The following is a 7,903-nucleotide window of genomic DNA, read 5'->3' as shown; positions in this document are numbered from 1 at the left end:
GACATTATTGTTTTTATGTGAAATATCCACAAAAGGTATACCTGTAGAGATAGGTAATAGATTAATGGTTGCCTGAGGTGGTAGGGGTAGGGGGTGTGGGGAAAAGAGTTTTATAGTTAGCAAACACAAGGGATTTTATCGGGGTGTTGGAGATGTAAAACTGATTTATTGTGATGGTTGTACAACTTGCAAATTTACTTTAAAAATCATTGAATTGTATACTTGCGACAGGTGGACTTTATGAAGTATAAAATATGACTCATGGAAGATATAATAGTGTATTTGTTCTGCATTAAAGATGCAGCTCTAAAAGCTTCCCCAATTCTGATCTGTGATTTTTCTTCTATACTTGGTTTGACACATTTCCCAAAAGAATAGCCCAAAGTCAATGAAAAATAGCTTTTGATACCATAAAGTCCAATAGAGAAAGAAGTTTTCAGAAACATTTCTGCCCTGGAAACAGATATGTAACTGCAAAATTACGTCTTTTGAAATCGGTTTATACAATATACCAACTGTATAATGTTGACAACTCTCAACTTAAACATTTTCATTGCTTTATTATGATGAAGCTTCTATTTGAAAATAGAGCTAAATATTAGATGACAAAGGGCTTATCATCTGTCAAGGGAAAACAAAATAAGAAATAGGCCAAAAGCTTCACCTCATGTCTAACTTGTCATTCACTATGAAGTAATTTATAAGTAGCAAGGACTAAAAAAAACATGATTCAAAATATAAATTTGATAAACAAATTTTTGAAAATGCTTCATTAACTCTTATTGGATTATTACTAGTCACCTCAACCATTTTTTCAACAAGCCCCTGCAGTTAGAATTTATAATAAAATTGAAGATAACAAAACATATAATTCACTAACATTTCATGCAGTGAACCATTAAACAAAAGACATGTTTGCAAAATCAAAACCTAGATGTATTTTTATTATTATTTTCAAAGGAAGAAATTCTGGAACACATCCCAGACACCACATTCAGAACAGAAATTAAAGCAATTAAAATCTCATTGAGAATTACTGATAATAATAAAACATAAACATGGGTCTCACAGTCTAGCTCTCTAGATAAGTTAACATTATAGAAGAGACAAAAACAAGTGGAAATTTCAAATCTTTCATCTTTTGGTTACTATTAGCAACGTTTGCAAGGAGTTAAGCCAAGATAAGGGATAAGCAAGGAATCAAGGATCCAGGAAAGAATAGGATCTTAGGACCTCCTTCTTCTGACTCTGGTTTATAAATACTGATTTATAGGGGACATAATATCCATAGGGATCACATTAATGACATTAAATCTAATACTCGAGGAAAGAACTCAAACTAAATTCCATTAAGATGATTTCAGAAAGATGTGATTTGTTGAGACTTTAAAAATATCTATAGACAATATGATTTGGTGAATAATTCACTCGATGAGCATCAGTATGAAAAATAAGTAAATAAAATCTGCAAGTATCTTTGTCATTATTCTATTGTCTATTAAGAATACACTGAATGTATTTATTATTCTATTGTAGATTCCTCAAAATCTCAAATGATTAGCAGTAACTTCTCTAATAAAAATGCTTAGTATTAGTTAGAAATTTCAAATTATGAATTGTATTTTATTGTAACATTTTTTATAGCACATTTCCAGAATCCAGTGGTCTAAATTTTTGTAAAGTTTTTTGTGTGTTTGAAAATTCAGTAAAATATATGCATATAGGGAAGGTCTTATTTGAGAGGGAGTCATAAAATATATATCTTATAACCATCCATTAAATCCACTCCACTGTTAGGAAATTAAGGACATGATTTTCTCCAAATCTATTATCAAAAATTCCTTTCAAATCACATCATATTTCACTACTCAACATCAAAATGTAGCAGATTTTGCCTTATCCTCAGAATCAATACATGTGCTAAATCAGAATACTGGAATAATCAAAAATGACTGTTTTCACACTTGAAAATTCACAAGCAAAAATTCCCCTCACTAAATGTACACGCTGCCTCCAGAAATTACTAGACTTCTATGAAAATATTATTGATGGTTGAAGAAGAGTACTGTAAATTTCAACCCTTCCAGCTACAACTTCAAAAACTGGAGTCTTGATGAGGTAGACCATCTTAACCTGCCCAGGCTCCCCACTCTCTTTCAAGATTCATAAACAAACTTTCTGTTTGGTCCAAAAGGGTGGCTGTTTTAACCAGGCACTTGATTTCATCTTTTGATGATTTGTTACTTTTTTGCCCCTCACTGTACCATTAAGATAGTCATCAATGAGCTGAATGAAGTGTATATATATAAAACTAAGAGTGTAAATAGAATCCTGTATGGACAGGCTTTGTTAATAATAATAATAATAATGATAATAATAACTAAACTCTTCTCATACTTTACCTCATTGTAACTATAACTGAGTGAAGATTACATATCATTAATCCCACTTACAATAATAAAACTAGATTTAGGGGGGTTTACGAATACATCGTCTGGCTATCCCCAAGCCTGAAGAGGAAACAAGGCATTAGATGTGAAACTCCAAAAGCCCTCCAATATATCATCACTCTGCTTTGCGCCAGGAACAATCATGACCAAAAAAGATAAAGTCTCTGTGAGCAATCTACCAATAAAATATATGGCTTATTTTAGTCTGTCACCTGGGATTTTCCCACACTCTGCTAAGTTGTTTTTATCTTCCAATAATAATGCTAAAATGATTCTTAAATTTCTGTTAATGTCAAATTGGGGACGGGTTTCAGCAACTGTGGATGCCGAGGACTTTTTCTTCGCCACCATTAAACTTGTTCGCTTGTCACCAATTCTACCATCAGTGTCTGGGGTTTACAAGTGTACTTGGATAATGAGAAAGGAAAATATATGTACAGTGCAGTGCAGACAGGAATCAAGAAGTAAACAGGAAGAAACTTGTGTAGGAAAATACTCAGACAACTCGGACAGCTACTGATGGATGATCCCCCACTGAAAAGCGGAAGTTCTCCCACTAAGTGGTGGGAAGGCTAACCGGTTGACTCCTCAACAGAGGACATTTAGTGCTCATTTCATGAGCTAAGAAGCCCCAAGACATCAGCTTGCCTTTCATGATGCTCCCTGACACTAGGAACAGGTGATGGTGGTCAGTCCTACTGCTATTGAATTCACTTTCCCCAGAACCCTTAGATGTAGTTCCCTGCCTCAAGCCCAATAGAACGTCTTAAAGACACATCTCCATCCAATTCTTCTCTAACTTCCCCACAGTCCATATGAAGTTCATTTAGCCTCTGGGATGTAAGCAGATAGTCTTCCTTTATCATCCGTTTGATCTTTTGTTTAAAAATATGCTTTATATCCTGCATTCTTCAAAATCTTCTCCCATTGATTCTTCAGAGTCTTTTTTTTTCCTAACAAAATCCTGCTCTTGTAAATAAAAAATTATATTTTCTAAAATGGCCTCTTACTAGACTTGAAGAACCTATTTTAAAAACACTTGTGCCATAAAAATTTTGTTTTCCTGAAGCAGAGTGTTGGCTCTGGCTGCCTAGGGCAAGAATCTACAAGAGAAAAGTGTCAAATCAAAAAGGGTAGCGCTTAATTTCATGAGATTTTTTTTTTACTACAGTGGTTGGTATCTATTGAATATTGACCGTATTCCAGGCACTGTGGCAAGAAGGCTCACTTGCTCTATCACACTTAAATTCCATAAAGTGAGCCTATATACTGCGTACTAATATTCTTCCTATTTCACAAGTTGAAAACTGAGTCTTAGATAATAGTCCAAGTCTATGTTGCTCAAAAGCAAGTTTTAGTCACATTGAAACACATATAATGGCCCCGTGTCCCTAAAGGGCAAAAGGAAAACTCCCTCATGTGGTATACATAACCCTTTGTATCTGGACCAACCTTTGTTTTTATCATTTTCTCTCCAACCTCCATGAACTTCACCCAAATCCCTATTTTTCCCTATCCAGCTGTACAAACATTTTGACTTTCACTGAAGTCCATAATTTTGCACCCTTCAAAGGCATTTCTCATGCTTCAAATGTGCCTCTCTATTCTTCTTCAACCTGAGAAATCTTACTTCTCGGTTGTATCTTAACTCAGATAGCTCCTCCTTGAAGAGAGGTTCATCAATTCCTTAAGGCAGAGTTAGGCCTTGCCTTCTTTTTGTTTATTCCTATCTTCCAACACTGTAATTCTTTATCTTCAAGTGTGTTTGTCTCATTAGTAGTTGAATTACTTTAGGGGTACAAAAGGAGGAAAGAAAGAAACAAATATTAATGAAGTACCAGAAGTATATTAATGGTAGATCCTTTCTCATGCTTTTTTTCCCCATGTTTTCCCCTACTATTTAATCCTTGTAAGTTTTGGACTTATAGATCATCTTATATATATATGTATATACTTCGTACACATATGAAATAAGTAAAATATTTTCACATAAATACATATTTATATAAAATTTATATAATTACATATCATTCATTTTTATGTAAATATATTAAATATATAAAATATAGATAAATATATATAATTGGTATGTTAGTCTATTAATACTTTAACTGTTTATATAAATGCTATATATATATTATTATATGTATACATTATATATATTTATACATATATAAAATCAAGGGAATCAACTAGTAAGATAACCCAAGATGTGGGCCCATGTCTGGCCCCAGAGCATGTGCCCCTTCTTCTGTACCCTGTTTTCTCCATCTTGACACCTTTAGCCCATTGAACAAAACTTGGCACATAGTCAGTGTTCAATAAATATTTGGCAAATGAATGAATCACGATTATAAACTTACCAAGCACTTTCACAACAATCACTGCATTGTGGTCCACAAGAGGTCTAAATAAAGAAGATGATATTTTTCTAAATAATAATGACTAATCTCAAGATTAGCAAGTTAGTTACAGAGATGTCTTTTAAAAATAAATAGTAATATTTTATTTACATAAAGTGGAACTATATACAAAGTACTTAGAATGAGGCCTATGATCTCTACAGATGGAATTATTGAAGCCCATGAATCCCCTGAATTTTGGATGGATTTTGTGGTATTGTCTTAGAAAAAGGGTTCATATACTTTTTTTAAACAATTTCCAAAGATCCATGACCCTAAAATGACTATTATTTCTATATTCGTTATCACTCTAGGATTTGCAATTATGCAAACAGAAGGTATTCAGACACATATTATGTTTGCATCAGAGCTCTCAAATTTTATGAAATAATAACAGAGCTGGAGCTGGAGATTCAGCAGACTGGGGGGAAAATGACACATTCAATATCATACTTGCTGTAATCTGCCTATCCCAGCAATGTCTATTTTTATTAAGGAAGCAAATTATACTTAACAGCTTCTATTAGTTTGTTCGTTTGCTTTTGGGTACAGGGCATGGCTTTTCTTCTTCAGTTTCTGAGGGCTGCCTTTTTTGGAATGAGCAGGCAGGTATGCATGAAAAATATAAACTTCAGGCAAAACATCTGTTTCTCACACCACTTTCAGGTCCATTTGAAGTACTTATATTCTAAGTATTAATAAGCAACCCCAGGCATGGGTAGAGCCTCAGAACCATCTCGTAGGAATGTATACACAAACCGCACACCTTGAAAAAAGTACTCAGTCTTCTGATAGTGTTCTCATTTCCTAGCAGACATATGTCAAAACTAATATTTGCTTAGATATTTGAGAAATGTACATTGGATGTATGTCAAAATGACCACATTTATTTTGAATTTTAATGCTAACACTTTAAACAGTTTTATGTCAGTAAAAGATAAATGTTACTCCTCAGATTACACGTTAATATCTACTTTTAATATTCTGTTTATATGGTGATTAAACCCTAAAATGATTACAAGTTTTACTTCACAGTGTTTGAGCAATCTCTTCCCCCCTCCCTTATGGACGCATACCACACCCCTACATTAAATCTGTAGTTCTTAAATAACAATAAACCATGAAAAAACTCAATGCATGTATTAAATCTAATAAAATCAATACTTATTTTTAGATTATAAAAATTATAGCTTCCTCTCAGAAATTTAAACATGTTATTGAATTTCCCAGATTTCTCTGAATTAGGTGATAATTCATTGAAAAATAAACAAAAAGAAAATAAAATTTTGAGCATCATGTCTTACCTTTTAATAGCAACTATAAGTTAATTTTAAACAATCTCAGTGAAGTACAGCACATGAAAGAACGAATTCAGGAAAAAAAAATTGTAGAGTGTCACAGAGTTTCCAATACCACATGAACTCCAAATTAAGCATGGCTGGAGATATTCTGTTAGTTCCTAAGGGAAATCAATACTCTTTAGAAAAGGGGGAGGAAGCATTTTTATTTTCTTTTTTTAAAAGCAAACTGAGCCCAAATCCTGCTTCTAGAATCTTAGAAGCCTCACAATCCCAGAGTGACTTCATATAGCTGCATTGGTACACAGGCATACAGAGGAAAGTTGTCAGGAGTTAACTATATTCCCACTTAAAAGGGAAGGAGAATGAACCTTTCCACTTTGTCTGGATATCTAGGGGAGTTCAGTTTGATTTTTTCTTTTCTTTCTCTAAAAACAGAAGTATCTATTTTAAAATTTTTCCTGTTGTTTATGAAAGGAACACATTTCATGCAACCCAGTGAGACACAAACATCGCTTTATCAGTGAAATACACTTTGATGATCTTGAATGACTTTTCCTTTCAACCTCGAATAATTTTCCAATAACAAGTAACTTTTATTTGCAAATATTGAATGAAATTGCAAATGTATTTACATCAAGAGGAACAAGGATTTTCTTGTATTTCCAAGTGAACTGTGGACAGAGCCATATCTAATGTTACTCAAGGTTCCTGTCACCCTATGGGCTGGTCTGCTCTGGGCATTGTCATCCATATGGCATCAAGTTTAAATAAACTTTCTGAAGTCTGGAAGGAGAACAAAAACACAAGAGGAGCAGATCCCTTACTTAGAGGACTTTCTAAATGGAACAGGAGAAAAAAGTGTTCTTACTACTCTGTGGTTGGAAATGTGAGGTGGGAAGCTGGAGGAACAAGGGCAAGGGATAACTGTGTGTTTATGAGTTTAAATCAGTTCTAACTGCACCTAACAGAAATGCTTAGCAGTTCCTTCCTTTCTTCTTCCGACCAGACCAGTTTGTGAGGGACTCTGCCAATGCCCTATTGATATTTCTGGAATCTTGCCCTTCTAGCTTCTTCTGTCTAATTTCCAAATATTCAAATCAGCATCTCTAGACTGAAGGCTTTTCCCAAAATCTGATGGAGCTGGTCTGCCTATATGGGTTGCAGATAAATATGTTTAGGCATTACACCCCCCAGGGTCTAACTGACAGGAGTTGGTATATAGATATTCCAATTCTCTTTCCCTTTAATGATTCTAAGCTGTATATTTTCCACTGTTACTAGAACTTTCCTGAAAGATCTACTCTAGTTACCTACAGAGACAGCTGGCCAAAAGCACCCTTTTTTGTTTCTTTGAATCACTTATGTTATTTCTTTTACATCTCAAAGAAACTATTTGAATTTGAATCTTTGTCTGTGGATCTGCTTCTGGAAGAATTTGAACTAAAACACACTTCAATTTTAAACTAGTCGACACTTAAAAAAATTAATGTTTATTCTTGAGAGAAAGACAGAGAGATGGAGAGAGAGCAGGAGAAAGGCAGAGAGAGGGAGACACAGAATCCAAAGCAGTCTCTATTGCGCTGAGCTTTAAGCACAGAGCCCAACATGGGGCTGGAACTCACAGACTGCGAGATCATGACCTGAACCCAAGTTGGATGCTTAACCATCTGAGCCATCCAGGTGCCCCTCAATACTTTTTTTTAAGGCAACATTTATTGAAAGACTACTCTATTTCTTTTGCTTAGCAAGG

At 34.2% G+C, this 7,903-nt stretch overlaps 1 long non-coding RNA gene across 1 annotated transcript; it reads right to left on the bottom strand.

Moving 5' to 3' along the window:
- Positions 1–1,066: 1,066 nt before the first annotated feature.
- LOC123384712 lies at positions 1,067–6,371 on the bottom strand. The gene is made up of 3 exons (XR_006596168.1): positions 6,157–6,371; positions 4,814–4,857; positions 1,067–4,238 (listed from the first exon to the last, which is right to left on the bottom strand). It is a non-coding gene; the product is annotated as an uncharacterized LOC123384712 (long non-coding RNA).
- Between the last annotated feature and the right edge of the window lie 1,532 nt (positions 6,372–7,903).

This window comes from Felis catus, chromosome B1, assembly GCF_018350175.1.
Source record: "Felis catus isolate Fca126 chromosome B1, F.catus_Fca126_mat1.0, whole genome shotgun sequence".
Lineage (NCBI taxonomy): Eukaryota > Metazoa > Chordata > Mammalia > Carnivora > Felidae > Felis > Felis catus.
The sequence above is the reverse complement of the archived record's forward strand: the minus strand, read 5'-3'. Positions and strand labels throughout refer to the sequence as shown.